The sequence below is a fragment of the Arvicola amphibius genome, chromosome X, assembly GCF_903992535.2.
Source record: "Arvicola amphibius chromosome X, mArvAmp1.2, whole genome shotgun sequence".
Lineage (NCBI taxonomy): Eukaryota > Metazoa > Chordata > Mammalia > Rodentia > Cricetidae > Arvicola > Arvicola amphibius.
In genome coordinates, this window is record NC_052065.1 from 66,749,895 (window position 1) to 66,772,336 (window position 22,442).

At 36.3% G+C, this 22,442-nt stretch overlaps 1 protein-coding gene across 3 annotated transcripts in view; it reads left to right on the plus strand.

The window, feature by feature from the left end:
• The first annotated feature begins 4,604 nt into the window (after nt 1-4,604).
• Gpr174 (G protein-coupled receptor 174) overlaps nt 4,605-22,442 on the plus strand; it is a 33,647-nt gene continuing 15,809 nt past the window's right edge. Inside the window, exons 1-3 of one of the 3 annotated variants that reach the window (XM_038316793.1) lie at nt 4,605-4,771; nt 8,008-8,066; nt 15,791-15,885. The gene's annotated coding sequence lies outside the window, so the exon portion shown is untranslated. The remainder of the gene's footprint in view (nt 4,772-8,007; nt 8,067-15,790; nt 15,886-22,442) is intronic. The other 2 variants (XM_038316795.1, XM_038316794.1) reach the window with 2 other exon arrangements.

The following is a 22,442-nucleotide window of genomic DNA, read 5'->3' on the forward strand; positions in this document are numbered from 1 at the left end:
GTTAGGCTCAGGGAAATGGCAAAGCCTGGTCCAAATGAGAACACGGATAGTGTGTACAGAAAATGGGAAACTGTAGCTTTCTGCCCTTAGATGTTTATGGCCTGAAGACTACAGAGTCTATTTTTATGCAGATTAGTTAAACTCCCCTCTTTTTCCAGAGGTGTACCATAAGCCCTGCCTCTTTGCTCAGCTGTCTGCAATGACCCTACCTCCTTGCTCAATTGTGTCTAAGAACCACCCTGAGTTTACAGGGTCTGCGGCATTTCCATCCAAGAACTCAGACCAGCCTGTCCTAGCTTTTCTGTGTATCTTTTCTTCATTCCTCCGCTGACCCAGTCAGGTCTGTCCCTGGAGTCCTGCTGGATGTGGCAATTTTGGATTTGCCCACTGGCCCATTTGTCTTGGACAGAAACAGCTCTCTACATATACCACTGCACTTTCTGGATTTAGAAAAACTCTAGGAGTTGAGATTTGCTTTCCTTCCACTTTTAATAATCATTTTGGAGACATGCGGCCAAGAAAAACTAAAACATACATTCATCAAAATTGAAATATATTTCAAGGAAGGAGTTAAAGAGTTGGTTTGCTCTGTAATTTCTTGAAACTGATATTAGAGTTACTTTGTGGCATCTTTAGGGCTGTGTAGGAGGTCCCATAAATGTGGAAAACTACCTATAATCCACCAATACCACCATAACATTATAAACTCCAGTCTCTGGAGATTTCTCTCTGAGGTCTTTGAATCTCCTGAATCAGAATTTCTAAGTTTTTATTGTCTGCTTCTTTATAGTACTTAATAGAATCAAATATCAGCTATACTTTCCAAATAGATCATCCTATAGCTGCATGATTTGCAATGATAGTCTCTGGCTTTAAATCACCTTAAGATCAAAACTCGAAATTAATGTTCAGTCCTCTCAGAGTGGTAGTTTTATCATTTATGAGCACGTTTAAAAACTATACTGTAGAAACAAAATACTACCTAAGACATAGGCTATTTTAATGTATAAAATAAGATTATGATAACACATTATGGTGCCTGACACTTAGGCCATTAAATAAATACCTTTTTGTCCAGGTAAAAAAAATGTATTTTTCTTAAACAAGGAATGAATATAATTGTTTAGCTATCTAATAGTGATTTTTTTCTCACACAAAATGATTTAGATATTTTAAGTGTTTTTCTTGAGCTAATTATAGCACCCTGATGTGCAACTGATGATGAGGATGTGTTAGTTCTTTGCTCTGGTATAAGAAAGCAGAATGTCCTCTGAAGATTTGAAAGTGCTAAACACACACTAGTCATAATTAAATTACAGTTTTAACAAATTAAAATCATAAAAATTTGGGGAGTGGGGGAATTCCTGGTATTTAAATTATAGGCCTGGTAGTATAAAGACATTTCACAAACTAAGTTAAGCGTACTCTGTACTATGTCATATAATATTTATAGATATCATGACAAAGAAGCGAAGCTGAAACAATAATTTTAGAATCATGGGGCAGAGGTTAGGAGATAATGAAACAGTCATTAAAAAGAAATATTGTATCTTCCAACTGATAATAAAAGCTCAAATTTATTTTATTTCTACCTTAACATATTTTCTATTTCAGAATTACAGTATAGAAAAAGAATGAAAGAGTGAACCATGTGCGTTTGCATGGGCTAGACTCATTTTTTTAAAGGAGAACTAGGTGAATCAATGTGCCTTTTATATATAACAATAGAGACATATAAACCAATATTCAAGTACATATGTTGTTTGACTTTTTCTCTGTAACTCTGATAAAAGACTGAATACAGACAATGCAAATATAGGTAAATCACCAATTTGGTGGATGGTGTGGCTTTGGCCAGATAGGCTTTATTGTAGTGAGGACATTACAGTATTAAAGAAACTCAAGTTCTGGGCTCAGATTTATCAATAGTTTACCCAGACACTAGAACCATGTCCTTTTTTTTTCTTTCTTCATCTTTAAAATGAATTTTAGACAAAGCCATCACTTAGTTTTTATATGCTATTATTTGACTAATTTGAAATGAAATTTAAGAGATTTCTGTAGGGGCATTCTTTTGCTTTTAATCAGACTAAAATTCCTTGAGTTAGTAGAAAAGATAAATATAATCTAAGCCAGGAAATTTCACCAGTGGGTATTTTGTTTCAAGATTAGCTTGTATGTATTCTGACCAACAGGCTGAAAACTCAAAAGTCATGCTCCGCATAAGGAAACAGATATCCCTGTGTTCAAAACTTATTTGGCAGAAATTATATTGAGAGACTCCACTCCAAAGCAGCATGAATTAAGAATTTTGACAAAACTTGCCCCCCCTTTTCTTTTGAGAAACAGTTTATCTCTAGTACAGGCCCAGTTTTCACCCAAACTTGTGGTAATCCTCCTGCCCTGACCTGCCAAGACCTGAGAATAGAGGTGTGCACCACTATACCCTGTCGTTCTTAAAAACCCCACCCAAACCCTACTCCTATTCAAAGACTGGCCCAGCTTCCATACAGAAATCCCATCCTTTAAAAAAAAAGTTATTATCTGGGGACATTTAAAAAAATAAATAAAAGTAGCCCTTCTGAATGCCTGAATTCCTCCAAAATTTTACAGAATTAGATATGACATTCTCAGAATTACTTTTGACATTTATGCTCTTTTATATGAAAAAAATGCAAAATAATCGTATCTGTTTTACTAGATTTCAGAAAGCTTCAGGAGTTGGCACCCTTTCCTTTACCATCATCTACCTCCCATTCTTTGTTCCCCAGCTCTTTTTGATCTACTGTTTTACACATAGTAGGTATTCAGAAGATCTAAAACAGAAGTAAGCCTATGTAAGGGTTGAGGTTGCCACACTAAATGACTGTGGAAAACCAAGATGAAATAAACAAGAAAAGCATCATTCTTATGTTACCCCAGGTCTCAGAGTACAAAATAAAAAAAAAGACAAAGCAGGGCTAATATATTTCAGTCTACTGTACCCATAACTTGTTCAATGCATACTTTAATTATCCTTATAATTTTTGGCACTAGAGACCATCAGCATGATAACTAGTCTTGGACAAATCAGTTTTCCTATTGGTCTGTCTTAAGCTTCCCTTATATCCACTTCCTACTACAAATTTCTTTCTGGTTTTGATCAACATCGTACACCAAGCTTTTTCAACTAAGACTAATTTTTTGAGCTTAGAATTTTGCAAACAAGATTTCAGAAATATTTACTTCTAGAAGTTTACTTCTAGTCCCTTAAGCAGAGTAAAAGAGTGTTTTTACGCGGAGGGCCTTCAAGCATCCCTATAGTACACTTTTCGGGTTATGTCCTAGCCTGAGGTTGGACTTGCACTAACATTCATTTCTTCCACGGCTTATGTGAAAAGTTCCTAGGTTCTGAATAGGAGTTATTATTTGAGGGTTTCGTGTTTCCTCCTGTTCATCTTCCCGTGTCTGGTGGAGAAAATATTTGCTGCTTCATATAGTATCACTCAGGGCTCAGTGATACCTGAGTTCAGTGGTTCCTTGAGACATCATCCTAAATAGCCTGGGGCTATCAGCATATTTTACAGAAAATCAGCCCCATTTGACCTAAAGTTCTCTAACCATAAGGAGGAAATGGAGGCCTACCTACACTTCCTGACCACAGGGATACTGAGGAAAACAAAGAGTGGGTGGACAAGAAGAGTATGGGGGATTGTAGTTCTAAATACCTATAAGGAGTGGAGGATTCACTTCGGTGTCAATATGTCACAGGTTTGTCAATTCAGGAATACCATAAGCAGGGACCATTCCCTCAGTGACCTTTACTATAGGAATCTACTGTATATTTAGAGAAATGTCCATTTAGATACTGAAACACAAATGTAGAACTGTGGATCAAACTGAAGACTGCAATAGTCTAATATCTACAGAAGGGGCCAGAGGGCACCAAGCTTCTGCAAATGACACAATAAACAGTTTCTGTGTTATCACAGACTCAAAGCTCAGTGCAACCACAAAACTGGAAGACAATGCACTATGGCCCTATAAATAGAAAGGATCGGTTTTTCTGCTAAAGGTGAAGCTTTGCAAGCGCTATGTACAGCCTGTTGTGTGGCCTTGCATCATTAATGAGAGAGTGAGAGAAAGGGAGAAAGAAAGAGGAGAGAGAGAGAGAGAGAGAGAGAGAGAGAGAGAGAGAGAGAGAAAGAGAGGAGAGAGAGAGAGAGAGAGAGAGAGGGAGAGAGAGAGAGGGTGAGAGAGAGGGAGAGAGAGAGAGAGAGAGAGAGCGAGAGGGAGAGAGAGAGAGAGAGAGAGAGAGAGAGAGCTGCTCACGCACTGGAAAACGGAAATGTTCAGTGTGATGAGAACAGCTTTCATATTTCACTTTGACATCTCACTACCATAGTTTCCAACATGGTAGTGGCTTGGTAATTCGAAAATTTTTATCTGCCCCTTTTCCTTTTGCCTTCATCATTTTTCTTTTGGCACTCTTTTCTCTTCTCTTATCTTCTCTCTCTCTCTCTCTCTCTCTCTCTCTCTCTCTCTCTCTCTCTCTCTCTCTCTCTGTGTGTGTGTGTGTGTGTGTGTATATGTGTGTCTCTGTCTCTCTCTCTATCTCTCTTTCCTCTCTCCCTCTCTCCTTCATTACTTTTTGGGGGAGTGAATGAGAATTAGATTGGTTGTTTTCAGAAAAAGGAGCTGTATCGATGCACAGATCAGTAGCATCCCTGTCGGAGTGGCTGTCACATGAATTCTTTGGAGACTTCTGAAGAAAAAGACAGAAACTGAAACGGTAGGCTTAAAATTATTGATGCATAATTATCTCTCCTATGTGCCTTTCACCATTGGTATATAGAATTGGACTGTTGGCATCAGGTTTTAACTAATCTGTCAGATCTAAATAGTTAGAAATATAATGAACTTGAACCATCCATAAAGGTCATTTCCTTGGAGTTTGTACAAGCAAAAATAATCAAATGGTTGTCTGCTTCAGGTAGGAGGAGGAATATTACCTTGAACTTAGCAAAATGTAAGTTTTAAATGGAATGTTTCTTTTTATAATAGTGCATTTCTGTGAACTGATACCAGACAAAATAGGAAGGTGAATATTTGTAATTTAGCCCAGCTTGCATTAAGAAAGATTACTGGGTGATTTTTATCTACACTTTGCTATAATACTTTGGGGATGATATTTCTTAAACTGTTGAATGACTAAAATAGTTGACTCATTACCCCTTTCAAAATGTTTTAGAAAACGAGAACTATAATGTCTCAAGACTTTAACCAGCATAAATTCATTTTCCTCCCTGTCTGAATTACATATTTGTATTATAAAAGTAAATTGTAGTTCATAGAAACTATAGAGAGATTCTCCTAGGAAACAAGCAGCCTGGAAGATAAAGCATGCTTGTAATGTGAAAGGGGGAAAATAAGACAAACAGGCACAGTTTTTCTGATTCTCTTAGATAAGCTATGTTTATCAGAGCAAACAGTCGGTACAATAAAAAAGGAAGGTATGCTGTGAAGTTTAATTCACATTTCTGATCACTGTAATTGACTTACTTTCTGCAAAATGTAAGGGGAATTGTTTTGACTTTTGTGTTCTTCTTGCTTGTTTGGAAATATTAAGAAATATGCCTTTTATCTTCAAACAAACACAAAGCTATTACTGGCAAGTAACTGATAGGAGCTATGTTTAGAGATTAAAAGAAAGAAAAAGATGGGCTTCTATGTGAGGTAAGGGCAGGAATGAAGAGGGATGTGGAACATGATTGGGGATTAGATTGCCAGAAAGTGTCCTCTTGCTTTGCTGTCAAGAGCCATGTCCTTGGATGTGCTTTTATCCTGGAATAATTTTCCAAGGAAGGAAAGTTAGAATTTTATTGAAGAAGAAGAAATGGCTATTTCAGAGAGCTTTGGTCATTCAGCAAGGAGTATTTCCTCTGGCTGTTGTAAAATTGAGGTACGCAAGAAATACATTAATCTTATAAGATGAATTGAATTTCTTTAGCCTAAGCAGACAATATGCTGGCCACATTGCCAAATATTTTGTAAAAAGCCACCCTTCAAGAAGTCTGTTTTATTGCAGAAAATTTGTTTTGTTCTTAGTAATGCATACCCTTGCCTTTTTTGCCTAGACGTTTGCAGTAATCTTATTGTGGTGAATGCATCTAGCATAACCACTTTAGCTGGGACTGTGGAATTTGGTGCTGGGTATCGTGAGGGTAGAAAGAAAACCTCTAGGAAACATAAAATGGGATATCACCTGTCCCAAAATGCTCACTGAATTCCACCAGAAGACTTTCAGGAATGAAAAGACTTCGTGCCCTTTTCTGCTAGGTAGCTGAGATGCATCGGAGAAAAGAATATTTCTTTTCTCTTCTGTTGTAGTAATGTCTCCTCTCATATCCCAGATTACTAAAAGAAGAAATAGAATTGAACTCCTTTCTATGACTGCTACCCAGTCCTGAGAAATGGAGTACAGGCAGTCACATTTCCCTTGCCTACTAAAATGAAATTCCTTTTAAGGCTGGTCTCTCAAAAATCAGCCTCCTAGAAAAGAGAATAAAAAATTCATTGGACTGTTATCCTGCCCATTTGTGGGGATGAGTTGTACTTCTTTGTGGTTTTGAGAAGTAGAATAGCTTATGTTTTACAACTGGAAAAAACTGAGGCTCAAAAGATTGAAGTGACTAGGCCAAGTACTTCTTTACTTTAACAGAGAAAAGGCTAAATTCTAGGTCTCTCAGCAACTCATCTAGTGCTCATTTTACTTCTTCCTGCTGCCTAACAAGGCTCGTGGATTAAGATTCATGCATTATTCATTGGAAATATTAAAAGATGTCATTTTGAAATCACTCAAGAACCTCTCAATATCATGATGCACTTTAGGCTTCCCGCAAGGGCGCCGGTGGTGTAACAGACTGATTTTCTTGGCTTTACCACTATTTCCTTGTAAAATAGGAAAGAACTATTCCTACTGTGTTTATATATAGAATACTAACAAAAAGGAAATTGATACTAAGTGCTTTTTGAAAACAATAATGCACATGTGATCATATTTGTATGTGTTATATCTAGTGTCCAGGAAAGTATGTTGTTAATACAGAAGGAAAAGAAAGTATTCAGAAAATTTTGAGATAAAGACATTTCAGATTTGGGGAGGTAGTGGAGATTTTAGTGTATCTGCCTGGCTAAGGCATGAGTATGAGAAGGCTCGATAATTAGAGTAATTACTAGGGAGTGAATTCTAGTGAAAGAGGACAATTTAGCTAGCTGCTTGATTGTTATTAGCATTGATCATATACCCAGGAAGCATTTGGGATTTAAAAACTGAAGTAAGCTTTGTTAGTATAGTCTTGTAAGTCAAGTGAAAGAGGGCAGTGTACTTCTTTGGCAGAGTTTTCATGTGCACCACAGCTACATTTGCATTAGCCAAGAACTAAGATGCAAATGGAGTGTCCCAAAATAGTAGTGTAAGCTATTAACCAGAATCATGTCTGTACAGACTCTAGAAACTGGGAGCTAGATGATGAATTTCACAAACTCACATTATTCAATAAGGATATTTAAGTTGATTTATTGTCCCAGTCAGGTGTGGGTTACATAGAAGCACTCTCTATTCTCAGAGCAGAAACATGGTCTTCTAATTCAAGGTCAGATTGCATCTTGAACCCCAGTTACTTTCTTATTCTGAACAAAAAATATATATCAACTTCTACCACCAAGTAAAAGAAAAAAATTATTCATTTCTTTTTTGTACTTTTATGAGTTTTTATAAATATTTTTCGTACAATAAAAACATGATAAAATCATATACTTTCCCCTCCCCAACTCTTGTTCCTCCCCACCTCCCTACACACCCAACTCATTTCCTATTTTCTGACAACACATTTGCTTCTTCAAAAGACGTTTGTTCAGTGTATAATATGTATGGGAGACAATATCAGAATTCAGTAACTGATGGGTGGTTTTAATATAATCATAACTACAAACTTACCTAAAATTATTGTATGTTTAATTTGACAGATCAGATCCAAAGAGTTTTTAAAAGCTGATGCTGGTTCACTGTGAGATAATTCTTATAAGTAAGTGATATATTTTTTACATTACAAAATAATTCTTATTGAAAGACAACAACAATGACAATAGTTTACTACTTAGCACATTTTCTCTTTTGTTAGGTGATGCTAGGTGACTTATAAGGTAATATTTTCCTAGACGTCTAGTCTCTTTGAAAGGCTGGGCTAAGCAGCATGCTCAAAAAATGAACAGTGTGGAAAGAATAGACTTAGATGTGATTTTACAATTAAATATTGTTACTACCAAATTTGATTAAGATAAGAAAATGCTGATAGAGAGAAGTTTTCAAACTTCTACTTCATTCTAATCTGCATCTGTCTGCATCCCTTTAATTCTTATATCAAGGGTCTTATTTATTTAATATTGTAAAATCTTTTATTTGGATTTCTTCTACATTTATCGATGATGATAGCACCTTAATTCTACATTCTCAAGTATACTTTTGGTTGGAGTTTTTTGTTTCACCCATTTTATCTTTTTAACCCAGGCATATTCTGATTCTGAAGGCACCATAGATTTCTCTTTCTTCCAAGGTACATGAAGATAAATCTAGACACACATGTTTTTCAACATGTCATAGGATTCTGTACAATAAAATCTTCAGTCACTTTGTCTAGTACCAGCTTCTTTGAGGAAGAGCTACTAAGAGAAGAAATGACTACTTTTCTTCTCAGCAGCCCACATCAAGGCATCTGATACAGCAATGCCTTCTCTCAAATACTATCATCTCTAAACTGTCACAAAACTGAAAAGAAAAATCTACCTAGATGAAGCAGTCTGAATACGATAGTCTAGTTTTGAAGTGGCAAGTCTGGGTAAGTAATGTAGGACTGGAACCAATAGTATTCTGAGTGCATCTCATACTTTGGGTTTTGAGCTCCTCTGCTTGTCTCTGGCCACCTGGTGAAAGGTCCTTTTGGTCATGGTAAGTAGTATAAACACCCCTCAGCATAAACTCAAAGAAGACACATATGAATCTGCAGAGGGAACTAAATTGCTTTTCAGAATACAATTAGACACGATCATAGCTGATGTAGAATTCTTTCTTAATACCCACCGAAGTTCTAAACTTCAGTTGTAAAAAGTTTTACATTGAAAAATACCTCTGTGTCTGTTATAGTCTTACCTAGAGAAAAATCACTGAGGAAATTTAAAACTGCCTGACTTTGGGGAATCATTAAATTGGAAAATTCTGTGACATAGTCCAATCGGTAAGAGATATTAAATTTGATTACCTTAGGTTATAAGTTACTCTCTGACTGGGATGTGGGCCAGTCACAGATGGCTACAGTCAAACCACAGGCTATGTGAATTCCTGAATATGTGCATGTTGGCTATGCATGCTGGCTCCTCCCAAACGCTGTGGTACCACCATTTTGCAAGATGGCTTGAATGTGCTGAATACAGATGCAACCTTTCTTCCATCTTTTCATTTAATGATATTTATTTGTAGACATGAATAGGAACTTGTAGCTATTTTCACACAAATTCAAGTCTAAACCATTCTAGTACATAGTACTGTATGATGCTGCCTTGACAATTTAAAGTCTAGTATTAACAACTGCATGCATTAGCTCATTTGTCATGTTTGGCCAAAAGATAGGAAATGCTGTTTTTTGAATATTTTTTGAGTTTTTTTAATTTATTAGATTTTTAAAAAATACCAATCCAAGTTCCCACTCCCTTTTCTCCTCCCATTCCCTCCACACACACCCTCCCACCCCATCCCCATCCAATCCTTAGAGAAGGTAAAGCACATTGTTTTGTGGAAGGTCCAAAGCCCTCCCTACTATCAACCACATTCAGAGGGACTAGTTTGGTCTTATGCTTGTTTTTCTCCCAGACCGGCTGGAGTTGGTGAGCTCCCATTACCTCAGGTAAACTGTTTCAGCGGGTGAACCCATCATTGTCTCGACCTCTTTGCTCATATTCTCATTCCTCCCACTCTTCAGCTGGACTTTGACAGCTCATTCCCGTGCTCCAATGCAGGGCTCTGCCTCTGTTTCGATCAGTAGCTGGATGAAGCTTCTATGCTGATATTTAAGATATTCATCAGTCTGACTACAGGGCAAGTCAAGATAGTGTCCCCTCTCCTCTATTGCTTAAGGTCTTAGCTGGGGTCATCCTTATGGATTCCTGGAAATTTCTCTAGAGCCAGGTTTTTGTTAGCTCAATAATGGCTCCCTCAATCAAGATTTCTCAGGAAATGCTGTTAAGAAGTGGTGATTAGTTTGTTATAGTTTTTCTGTAAAACCTCAGTGTATTAGTTAAGAAATTTATTTTATTTTCATATACATAAGTTGGTTCCCAACATAAAATTTTAATTCCACACAGTATTTTCATTGGTGTGGAATTAAAATTGCATCTAAAAAGTGTTCAGAAAGTAAATTAGGTGTGACTTTATCTATCTCAATTCTAACTGCACTAATTTTGTGGTGTTTATGAAGAATCCTCAGTCATTGCTTGTTGTCTCTTCCCTTAGCTCTAGGTGCTCAGTCTGCTTCCATTAACAAAGGGAGAACATTGGGAACACTGCCAAAGTCACTTAGGGTTTTAGAAGCGTCTGTGAGTTCCCAGCTCATAATGATTCTGGTTTACACTATTTCCAGTCTTTGATCATTTTCATACAAAATATAACTCCATACTAACATATTCTCATAATAACATTTTTAAGTTAAATAATTAAATTTAAGCATCTACACAGAATCTGGGTTTGACAGGCCATTGGAGTCTATCTACTACTGGTCCTAAATATTATCTTGAATTCTCAGTCACCAAAACCTGTTATGACCCTTCGTTATTGTGCAGCACAATGCACTAAAGCACTGAGAAAGCTTCACTAGTTCTTACACCCAATTATTTTCCTTCATTTTAGAAATGAAGAAATTTATGCTAAAGAAGTAAAACAACATGCTCAAATTATAGCAATCCTGGTTCTGTTGCCTTTTCTTAAAAAAATCACCTTATTAAAGTCTGATTAACATTTGAAAATTGTATGCATTTTGATTTCAAGCCAAGATCTTCAACAAGTTATAACTCTTTCCATTACTCTGTTGTCTTTACATATGAAAATAGCCCAGATTTACTATATTGCTTGGCCTTTTCACTTTAGGATCAAGAATATTTATAATAGAGAGGGTCCAAATGTATAAACAATTTCCAAGGAGTTGATTCAGGCTAAGTTAACTCTGGAAGGCTTGATACCACACACACACACACACACACACACACACACACACACACACATCTATATGGAACCAAGGAAAAAATGGGGATTATCAGAAGGTATTATTTAAACTTTTTTCAATCAAACTTCATGGTGTATTTCTATTTCCTGGGTTAGATGAGTAACAAAAGAAGTCATATAGGATAAACTCTTATTGCAATGAACCATATTTGAATGGTGAAAATAAGATGCATATATAGTCATACAAGTGTGATTTATGACACCCTTTGCCATAAGCAGAGTCAATACACTGCTTTTTAAATTTTTAATATATTTTTTAAATTACTGTCTTCAATGAAGCTGGTATGATGTGAAAAGTAGACTATATCAGGGACCTTAGAAACTTTCATAATGCTTTGCTTGACTGTACCTAATCTATGACATGCTAGGTTTTAAGAGCAAAGGTCCTATTTTATAGTTATAAGATTCTGTGAGATATTAGACAAAATATGTGGTTCTATGTGCAAGTTAATACTACCACAATGGAAAGGCCTACAGAAAACCCTCTAGCCCTAAATAGAGCTTAGGGACCAATTTTAATTTTGTATGTACTTGTTTTATGACCTCCCTTTAAACTCTCTGCATTATGATCCTTAAGAGTTGGAGAGAAAGCAGGATCCTCCATGAAGAGAACCATTGTGAAACAAAAACCATGAAAGGAGACAATAGAGCAAATGTTTGTGCCTGTGAGTAAATTGTTGCATTTGCAATAAGGATGTGAGTTGCCTGTTTCAGGCTCACAGTATGGTCTATGAATATACTAGACAAAGGAATAACTGGACTCTAACTGCTATACTTTAGGAGCTCTTTGTTGTAGCCATTTTGTCAGTTCTGAGCTCAGAGTTTAACACAATACTACATAATACAAGAACAAGGTTGTAGATATTCTCCTCTCGGTGCAAATTAGTCTGAGTCATTTTCTCTTGCTCACATTATACTTAATTACATGTTAACATTTCTTATCTAAGAAGAAATAGAGGAAGAACCTTGGGAAATCAATTTCTGGACATTGTTATAAATCATAACCAACCATTGCTAGAGTTTTAAGACATGCTCCTTTGTGGCTAACTAGGGGGATAAAAGTGAACAAAACCTATGCTTCCTCATTTCTCAGTCTGCAAAAACAGTATGAAAGAGAGCACATCTCTTTTGCAAATGAGGATCACTGTACTGAAATGAACAAACACTTTGCAAAACTGGTCAGAGCTCCTCTGAACAGTTTCCAAAATACCATGTTATTGCATTACAATCACACCAGGAAAATTGAGCCTCACCTGCCTTTTCCTTGACAGATTCTCTTCAGCACACAGAAGCAGTATTCTTGGTTAAGCTTGCAGCTTGAAATGTTTATGCACAGCAAAATGGTTACAAAATCTGCAGCTGAATAAATGGAAAAGAGTAACATGAGGATTAGGGATCAGTGAAATCACTGCCTTTGGACATGTCTTGTGATTGCTTTACTACCTTAAAATTTATTGTGGGTGTGAATCCTAAATTTGTGACAATCTTCTATAGGTTTTCAGTTTTGATCTACTCAATTTAGAAATGTACTTTGCATGTTTCTTGTGACTGTCAGGTTATTGCTGTGAGGCAATATGTTTTGCTGGACAGGCTATAAGTTTTGCATGAGATCTAATGTGCTGACTTAGTGTGTAAACAATGTATTTTTCATTTTACCACTGTACACCTTCTTTTTTGGTCAGTCACTTAGCAGATTGTAGTAATAGAAAAGCAGTCAAGGAGTCCCATTTCCAGTTCCAAATGCTAATGAAAATGGATAAACTAATGTAAAGAATGTGCATACATTTGTGCTTCTCTATAGGGGTGGTGAGGACAGGGAGTTAATGAAAAGAATACATAGCTGTTTGTTCTGCACATCAGGAGGAATAGCAGTGTCCAGGATATTGAAGAAAGTGGAGGGACACTGAGTTTTAGTGTCATGTATGTGGTTGTCTAATTTACAGAACTAATATATCTTAACAATGCAAATGCTACCTTCAAATGATGTGACTATATGAAAGAGGAATATCTACACAGAGATTAATGTAGAAATAATAGTGGAAAAATATGATATGGAAAAAGAGAATGAGTTTTTGCATTAAAAGAGGTTCCAGACCTGGCTCTGTCATTAACCTATTAGTTTAGTAAAGGGTGAGTCCTTTATGATAACTGCTTCAGTTATTATTTTAAAGTTAATCAATAGATTTTTACACACCAGCAGCAAAGTTTTGATAAAGGATTAATGAAGTCTAACATTAAAATTATTAATCTGTTTTGATAGTAAATTGAAAATCACAATAATATTTTCTGAGTTAGTGTCACCATCAGATGTATCAATGCAAACATCATGATATCCCAAATGCTACCTATATATGAACTGCTTTCATTTGTAGCATTTTCCTTGGATACAAGGCATTGGAACTGTCTGTAATCTATCTTCCCATGGAAATATACCTAAATCTATCATTATTTTCATCAGTTTTTAAAGTAACTCTGTTGAGAAAACACCTGCATATTCTCTGTGAAGATCATGGAGATTGCCTTCAGTTCTAGCACTAATCAGTAGTTTAAATTCACTTTTAAAATTACAGATTGGATTTTAAAAGTAAAATCACTGGTTGTAAGGAGATAAAAAGGCAATTAGAAACTAATGAAAGCTTGCTTCCCTGCTTCTATTAGTTATGTGAAAATGGCGAACCAACAAAGCTTAGTGGAGTAGATCTGAGTTTTCTTGCCTCTACCCTGTGACAGATAACTTTGAATTCTGAAGCTTCTGGTGATGAATTTTTATTACTCATCTTCTTTGAGGGTTTCTTTAGTCCACATTTTTACCTTCTTCCAAAGACAAAATATTTTTGGCTTCTCACTGTATAGTCCAGGCTTGCCTCAAACTTCTGATCCTCCTGCCTTTATCACTGGAGTTTTAAATTTCATTTTTGTGTCACCACACCACGCCCAACAAAATAATCAAAACAAACCTATAATCACTTTTATTGTCACTACTATTCTTTCTTAGGTTTTCTGAAGCATTTATTGAGATTCTCATGTGTTTATAAGTGGCAGAGGCAAAAGAAAGGATTGACAGTGTTCATTGAGTGCCTGTTGATGTTAAGCCCCATCTCACTGAATTTTACTTGAGAGATTCATGTAATCTTACTGACACATCATAAAAGTAGGCATCATTTATTCTATTAACTCTCAAAGATGAAGAAAGTGAGACTATGAGGCCAGGTGACATGGGGAGAATAAAACAGGAAGGGCGATTACTTTGAAATTCCCCTAGAGAAAGTTTTAACTCGTGTATTCAAAAGAAAGAACTTGCAGCATATGTAAGATGTTAAAAGGACAAACTGAGGGTCATTGCTTAGGTGGGGACTATCTTATTGTTTGCTTTCCTGCTATCTTTTATGCTCTCTCCTCCCAATTTTGAGAGCTTTCCCCAGCATCTATGGTGCAATATTATGGCTGTCTTGTAGTCCTAATTCCAGCCCAGGCAATGTTGTTTCCCTCTGTGTTTTTTTTTTGTTTCACTTCTTTTACCAAATAAGATACACCTCTTTATATTTTATCCACTTGACTTTCTAAGTATGATTTTGTACATGACCTTTATTGTAGCTGAATGTATGATGTCTAGCCAGTCAGTTGTGATGCATGCCTTTAATTCCAGCACCTGGAAGGCAAAGGCAGGCCAATCTATGTGAGTTCTAGGCTGGTATGGTCTACAGGACAGGGCATTTACACAGAGAAGTCCTGTCTCAAAAAAATAACAACAAAACGTAATGTCTAATAAATTCTTTATTAGGAGATTCTTTGAAACACATAATACTAGATTCTTAGAAACACAGTGCCTATAAGGACTGGATGTATAATAGCATATTTCAGATAAATTGGCATGACAGAGCAGGGATTAACCAGATAAACTGGAATGCAGGATGATGGGGTGTAGTCATTGGTGTCCATATTCGCCCTACATAGAAGCAAGCTACAAACATGAGCAGGGCAAATGAGAGGCAGCTTTGTGAAGAAATCTGATTTTCAGCAGCAGCTATGCTCACAACCAGTGGCCAGCTGAGTCTCCTCCATGTATGTCACTAGGAAGTGAGGCAGCTGCAGTGAGGAGAACCTCTCAGAAGACTGCTGACCGAGGAAAAGAATGTTGCTTCCCTCCAATCATGCTGTGAGTTTGACTAGAGACTGTGGGATTTTTCTAGGATAACTCATCAAAACTGAGAGCACCTTGTGACCAGGGAGTGACTTGTGAAGCCTGCTAGAGCCATTCCTATCTTCTCTCACTCTTTTCAAAGGCTGCAAGGTCAAACGGGATGTCAGATGGTAAAAGGACTGCTGTACACTCTACCTTGCAGCCACTAAGGGCTAGATGTAACTATCTGTTCATTCCCTTTTGGTTCTGGTAATCCATTTTTGTATCTCCTTATGCATAAAAGTTACTAGTCCTCCAAGCTGCACTTGATCACTATTTTATGTATTTTTTTTTCTTTTTAGGAATGACTGAATTAATCAGCCCTATTATCACGGCATCTGCAAGAGACCTGATTGGGGTGATTAAGAGCATCTATCAGCACTGGATTAAACAGTAGGTACTTAAACATTATCTTTACTTTTGTTCCAGCATCCCTTCCCCCTCAAAAATTGTTCTCCCAACCAGAGGTAACCAGACAGATACTGAGAACCTCCATTAGCTGCCTTCTGCATGTTTGCTGTTCTATATAATAAATTCTCATGTAGTGATAAGGTTTTAATAGTGAAACAATGTAGCCTGGCATCACATGAAAGAATTTATTTACTAGATGATTTGGTAAAATGTGGTATTTTAGCTTTGTACTTTGGGGTAATATTAGAGCCTAGGCAAAACTAAAATTATCCATTTTGGTATCTCATTATGCATAAAAGTTACTAGTCCTCCAAGCTACTTTTAATTGCTACTTAGATATTGTGGCCATTGTCAATATTTTTGATATTGTAAAGCATTTCGCATTACAATACTGTTTACATTTGTTGTTGATTTTTTCCAACCTCTTAAATCAGAGGGGAGCACTTAAGTCATTTCATTATTATTCTGTCCCTATTTGTGCGAGTTGTTTATTTCATAGTCTTAAAAAATAAACTAGAAAATCAGGGTATGCAGCCTTTACTTATATTTGAAATTAAGTGTATATAATTATATACACATTTTCAACATTACACACAAAAAATATATACCACACTCTGGCCTCTCTGCACAGACAAAATAAACAGAATAATAGTTGTATGTTGAAAAAGAATATGACATTTCCTAAGGTGGAAACGTATAGTGAGCAAAAACAAATTACATAGGGTTTACTCATTGGTTGATAAGTCTCTGGTCGGACACATAATAGAAACATATAGATTTCAGAATGAGAAGTGTGGGCAGTTTTTTCTCCTCTTATTCTAAAAGGCTGCTCTCAGAATTATGCAACAGTTAAATAAATAGACGTTGTTTAGTAGATATGTAGTCTTTATGTTTTAAACTTAAACATTTTTTAAGTTAAAAACTGAACAAAGTGGAAAGTGGCTTTTTGGGAAACAGAAGAACTCCAGCAAGAGATGTGGCATGAGAAAGGGCAACAGGGATTTGGAATGGCCAAATTTGGTATACATATGTACAAAGTAACCACAAAATAATAAATGAATAAATCATGAGCAAAATAATCATAGATAAATTAAAAATGGTTATACTCTTCCACTGATATACCATGATAGAACAAATTATGTCCTCAACCAGGAAGCTAGGTGTTTAATAATCAGTACTACTGCTATAGTACACATGTCCTCTGCATATGAATATGTTTATACTTAATATAATGTATTTCAATATGTATTCAATTTTGAGCATCTGGAAGCAATATTCAAGTTATTGGATCCATTCTTTCTAGTTGCATATTCTCCTAAATGAGGAAAAATTTTTCTTGGGACTTTTACTAATATAGTGAATATTAGCAAGGAAAAGGAGATATAAAATCAAGCATCTGTACACAGCATATTATAGATTACTGACACATGACACATGATAGAATAGCCTACATAGCAAATGACACATATCTATTATCAAAAATGGCTATCTGTTAGCTCAAATGAAGTGCTATATATGTATTGAAAGTATTAATGGATAAAAGTTCTGAGTAATCTTTGTATTGTGTGTAAGTATGAAATTTATTTAAAAAGGAGAAATTCAAATAGTTATTTGATAATTTCATACAGTGTGTTTTGATCATATTCATACACCCTTAATGTTTCCTTAATTAATTTCTCTTATTTACCCACCCAGATTTGTGTCTTCACAAAAACCTTCAAGATGATTTTTGCTGCTCAAATATGCTTGATTATGTGTTTTTCACTGAAGAGTGATTGACTTACCAGGATACACTCTTAGAGAAAACCGTGTCTCTGTCTTCCAGCAGCTGACAGTTGCCTATAGTTCTATAATTTCTGCTGGAATTGCATGCCCAATTCTCTTCTCCATGCTAGAATTGTATTACCTTAGACTCACATACGTGTTGTGGGTGCTGTTGAAACTACTGTTTGTATGTGCAGCTGTGCTGCTGTGTTGAGAAAATATGTATCCTTGTTGTAATCAGCCACTCTTACACCTTTTCCTCTTCCTTTTCTATAATTAGTCCTGAGCTTGTGGAGGGGGTATATGTTTCCTTTAGGGCTGAGAATTCTGCACTTTGATATTCTATGCATGTTGGCAAGTTATGGTTTTCCATGTTAGTCACCATCTACTAGGAATAATCATAAGCTCCTCTGATGACTGTTGGGAGATATATTAATCTGTGGGTATAAAGATAAGTCATTAGAAGTCAGTTTAACATTGTGCCCACTTAGCAGTTTAAAAGTAGTAGGCTTTTCAATGTGGCCTACGACCTGTTTAGCTATAAGTTCTTAGGCCGGTAATAGTACCAGGTATGGGTTTTGTCTCATGAAGCAGGCCATAAGTCCAATCAGAAAGTTGGTGATTGCTCTGGTGATGGTTATAGCCATATTAACATCAATGGGTATGTCTTCCCCAACCAGTCATTAATGTAGTTCACAGTGTTCAGAGTTGGGTAAGAATATTACATGGCTTCCTGATAGCTTGCATGGCACCATCTCACACTATGAAAGCTAGACAGTAGAGGTGAAGTTTCCAGGTGAGTACCAACTTGATATCTTCATGTCCTATGATTCAACTATATGATATCTTCAGCAATATCATCTTACTGTTAGGTTCTAGAGGAAAACCAAGAACAACGGCAAAAGTTTGTAATGTTTGGTGGCTATTGGACCTCAGTGGCCAATGACTCTCCTTTAGTAAGGATATTGAGAAACAGGGGAGAGACCTCATATAGGATGATACCCCTACTAGCAGGTAACAAAAAACTCAATGACTGGGTATAACTTACTTTTTTATAGTTGTTGGCCACTGCACATATCTACAGTATCAGGTTTCCATATATTTATTTTTGAAAGCTCTTTGATGTTATTATCTCTTCACACACTTCCTCTTATGTCCTAACCTCTATTCCCAAACCCCAGGTTAACCCTTCCTCTTCCATTATTCCCTTTTAACACTTTATAGAAGTGCATTCTATTTCCACTCCCTTAAAAGTCCTTCTCCATAGTCCCTTAGTAATTTCCTGACCTCTATGGGTATTCCTAGTGAAACATATATATCTGAAAGAAAGCATGTGATGTTTGCATTTCTGGATCAGGGTTATCTCACTTAGAATGATTATTTCCAGTTACATCCATTTACTTGAAATTTCACAATTTTATTTTTCTTAATAGCTGAATAATAGTCAAATGTTTAAATAAACCACAGTTTTATTACTCATTTATTGGTTGATAGACCTCCAGACTCTTTCCATTTAATGGCTCTTATGAATACGGCAGCAATAAACATGGACAAGCAGGCATCTCAAGAGTAGGACATGGAGTCCTTTGAATACATGCCTAAGAGTAGTATAGCTGCATCATGTATAGATCTATTTTTAACTTTCTGAGACATCCCCACATGGAGTTATACAGTGTTAGACCAGTTTGTGACCATTGGCAATGAGTTAGTGTCCTCGTTTCTCCACTTCTGGGAGAGCATTTGTCATCATTTTTTTAACCTTAACCAACCTGACTGGTGTGAGATGAAAATTCAAACTTGCATTTTCCTAATGGCTAGGGATGTTGAACATTTAAAAAATGTTTCTCGACCTTTTGTATTTATTCTAGATCTATGCCCTAATTTTTAAAATGAGATGTTTGTTTTCTTATTGTATCCTTTTTTGAGTACTTTATATATTCTAGATACTAACCCTCTGTTGGGTGTGTAACTAGAAAGATTTCTATTCTATAGGATGTCTCTTCACTCAAGTCATAATGTTCTCTGCTGTGCAGCCACTTTTTTTCATGAAGTTCCATTTATTGATTTATTATCTACAACTGAACAGAAAACACATAAAATAATCCAACAAGCAATAAAACTCTTAAGAAGCCATTTTGAATGAAGAGTTAGATAAAATGCATTACAGAGATAAAATAAAGTTTATGTATCTAAAGTCACACTAAAGATATTAATGGTATCAGTGGTCTTCTCAGTTTAAAGACTTTCTAGATATGGGATATAGATTGTGTTGCTATAAAGGGTTAAAAGGGAATAACAGCACAGGAAGTGTAAAACTGAGATGGGTAAATGGAGTATAGAATAGAGCAGGGAGAATAAGGAGGGAAGAGCCAGGCGGTGGTGGTGCACGCCTTTAATCCCAGCACTCGGGAGGCAGAGGCAGGCGGATCTCTGTGAGTTCGAGACCAGCCTGGTCTAAAAGAGCTAGCTCCAGGACAGGTTCTAAAGCTGCAGAGAAACCCTGTCTCGAAAAAACCAAAAAAAAAAAAAATTAAAAAAAAGAAGGAGGGAAGAGAAGTGTCGCCATTTAAATAAATTTACTCTTAGGGTTGCTACCTGTTTTAATCTTTTAGTAATCCCATCCCATAGGTGAAGGCTCATATAAATTATGGCTAGAAAGATATAGAAATAATTTAATGGATCAAGGGCCAATTATACAACAAATGGTAAGTGTACCTGATTACTGTTTATTGTTTTTAAAAAAAAAAAAAGCCAGATTCTCAGATCTGGAATTGAATGGCCACTGACATAATCACTGAAATAATTAACTGTACCAGAAACTCTCAAAGAGATATGATATTTATCCAGTATTTTCCCCCCTAATATATATATTACCTAAGTTGGTAAGTGCATTGAGTCTATATGGATTAAAGTGTTTTTTGTGGGTTATACGTGCCATTAAAATGTTACAAATTAAAGACATAGAAATTTTAATGAGCTCTACCTAAATGAGTCTCAAAATGTCACTACTCATTTTTCATTCCAATGAAATAGGTGTCTAAAATTAACCAAATATTATGAATAATAGCCTTCACTGAAAATACCTCTTATTTTTGTTTAATAATCTCTCCTTTCTTTAGCTTTCCATAGTTTGTATTTAAGGATTTATCCTACTACACGAACTGATGTTTTGGAGCCCATTCTCTATGAAGGGATACCTTGCTCAGCTTAGATATGGGGCGGGGAGAGGGGGACTTGGTCTTGCTTCAAAGTGATGTGCCAGACTTTGTAGACTCCTTGTGGGAAGCCTTACCTTCTCTGTGGAGTGGATGGTAGGTGGGGTGGGGGAGAGGGAAGAAGGGAGGAGGTGGGAACTGGGATTAGTATGTAAAATGAGAAAAGATTGTTTTAAAAATAAATAGTTTTTTTTTTTTAAATGAAGGAAGATTAGACCCTAGTCAAGAAATAGGAAATCCTTTTTCTTTTTCTTTTTACTGAAGGAAGGTTTTTTGGTCCCTTAAAAGTCATACCACGTAGGTAGCCACCTACACACAAATCATGGCCAATCGTCGGGTGAGGCCCTGGAGACTGGTTTATTTTCCACTCCACCCTCGCTCTTTTTACCAGCCCCCAAAAGGTGGCTTTCCTTCTTTGCTTTCACAGGCTATTAATCCTGTGAAGCAGTGCATAGGGCACACGCTCAAAGAGAAAATTTTGAGAAGGATGGCAAAAAAAGTGCAAAGGGCTAGAGGGATGTGATTATCTTGGACGTTAGTTTATTTTATGTAAGCTTGGAAACTCATAACTTTCCTGTAAAAAAAAATCCCCTCATCTTGTCCAAATGCTCATGTCTGGTCTGAGACACAAGGTGAACATTCAGAAAAGCTGAGGAAAATCCCCACAGCCGTGTCAGCACTGAGAACAGGAAATGCATACAGTTTTCCCACTGCTATGTAACTTGTGATCGCTTCACCACTTCTACAAAGTAAAAATATCAGTGTGTAAAATGGCACTTGGCATAATAGTTGATTATCCTGTGAAAGAAAAGATTTGGGATACACAAACACAGAGTTGCAAATGCCCAAGATAGTGATAGTTTTATTTGGGCTAAATATGATTTTAAATAGTTTCTTTAGTGTTTTAGAGTACTATTCAAAAGCAAGTTAATACTTGTTTTAATTGTGCATCAATATAAAAGTGCTTGAGTTCCACTGTGAATGAATTCCAAGTTAAACAGCAGTCAACAACTGGAGATTTATCAAATTGCTTACAAAGGATTGTAGTAGCCTGGTGGTGGCAGTGGCACACGGTTTTATTCCCAGCACTCAGGAGGCAGAGGCAGGTGGATCTCTGTGAGTTTGAGGCCAGCCTGGTCTACAGAGTGAGTTCCAGGATGGTCAGAGATGTTACACAGAGAAACTCTGTCTTGAAACCCCCTCCGCCCCCAAAAAAAGAGAAAAAAAGAAAAAGAAAGGAAAAAAGGAAAAAGAGTATAGTATATGAGAAAGATAAGGATCTTACCATTAGATTATCTTTTGGTCTAAATGCTTAATAAACTTAGAGCTATTGAAACCAAATAATACTCAAAAATATGGAAGAAAGAGATAGGGACAATTTTGTAAAAGCCTTGACTTTGAGCTTTCTGCTATTGCTTTTTATACTCAGAGGACATGCTCTAATTTGGGTGTACATTGAACTTGCTGAAATGTAGATACCTTCTCTTAACTTTTGTCCACTCTTACTCATTTCATGTGGGGATTTATACTTTAAACACACACTGTAGCTATTCTCGAGATCAGA